This window comes from Haplochromis burtoni, unplaced genomic scaffold (assembly GCF_018398535.1).
Source record: "Haplochromis burtoni strain Fernald_Lab_line unplaced genomic scaffold, NCSU_Asbu1 Contig_536, whole genome shotgun sequence".
NCBI lineage: Eukaryota > Metazoa > Chordata > Actinopteri > Cichliformes > Cichlidae > Haplochromis > Haplochromis burtoni.
The window spans coordinates 252,812-254,073 of NW_024582897.1; the positions used below are offsets into that span (position 1 = coordinate 252,812).

The 1,262-nt window shown below is 36.6% G+C and overlaps 1 protein-coding gene across 4 annotated transcripts in view; it reads right to left on the bottom strand.

Moving 5' to 3' along the window:
- Window positions 1-1,262, bottom strand: part of pak1 (p21 protein (Cdc42/Rac)-activated kinase 1) — a 69,065-nt gene that overhangs the window by 43,767 nt on the left and 24,036 nt on the right. The window contains exon 1 of one of the 4 annotated variants that reach the window (XM_042214231.1): window positions 693-1,238. The exons of the other annotated variants lie outside the window; for them this stretch is intronic. The gene's annotated coding sequence lies outside the window, so the exon portion shown is untranslated. Of the gene's footprint in view, window positions 1-692; window positions 1,239-1,262 lie in introns of those variants that run through there. 4 annotated transcript variants of the gene reach the window in all.

Here is a 1,262-nt window from a genome sequence, read left to right on the forward strand (position 1 = left end):
GTTGAAAGCCCAGATCGTAATCGTGATTAAAATTCGATTAATTGAGCAGCCCTACTGTCAGACCGAACCAGCGTCACAGCCTCTCTGCTTTTTCTCTGTCACGTAACTCTGACCTTTATCAGAGAAGTCTTTCAAAATAAAACAATTCAACTCATGATCGTGACATTTTCTGGTAGACAGTTATTTTACAGACATATATTTATAACATCCTGAATATCCACTTGTTTTTATTTGTTTATCACTGCAAAAAAAAACCATTTTAGAATTCATGCCTTAAAGGTTTCTGTTACACTCAGCTGTAATCATCCGATTTAGTTCAACACATAGAAAAGAAAACTCCAACTGTCTGTTTCATCTCCCGTGTGTTTCTGTTCTTGTAGTTTTTATTTTGTTTTCAGCTTTACTTGGTTTTCACGGAGCACCGGTCCCGTCACTTTGAGTTCAGATTAAATGGTTCACTATGACTCCTGAGATGAATCTGAGTTTCATATAAGGTCGGGAGGAAAATGATCTAATCAAAGACAAAAATCTAGCCTCAGATTCATGTGCTGCACTTCTTTACGCTTTTAAAATCACACGGTGTAACAGAGCAGAAGAGAATCAATCTCAAGCCTTTTGCTTTGTAAAGCAAAGGACCAGGATGTTTTTATAGTGAGGAATCCAAACCACACAGCGACACATTAATGACTAACCTGGTGTTGTGGATAGATGATCTAAGATGTTCTCTTGACTGCTGTTTGGTCCATTTTCAGTCTGTTTTTACTCCCATATGACGGCATTTTTCTGCACATCGGGGACCCTCAAAAATGAACTTTCACTTTTAGTGTTTGTTTAACTTAAGGAAAGGGCTGTGTGGACCTGGAAATTAATGACAGCAGACCTACCAAAAGAAAACAAAGGTGAACATTTTCATGATATAACAGTAAAAATAATAAGTCTGAGTCTGCAGATTCTGATATGCCAGAAGTTTCTGATTTTCTGAATACAGTATACTTTTTAACTCCTCAGAAAAAAACATCACTTTGTGTTTTTTCTGCACTGATATATGTCTGCATTTTTCTTACTATTTTAGTTTAACAAAAATGAAAGTAATTGGTATAAAAGAATAAAAACTTGGGCTTTCTGTAACAGTCAGTAACATAGTAACAGTCTGAGCTTGTGTTTGTACACTGAAATAAAAGTTATCTCAAGGCTCTGAGTCAAACTGAGGGTTTCTGCATGTACGTGTGTGTGTGTGTGTGTGTGTGTGTGTGTGTGTGTGT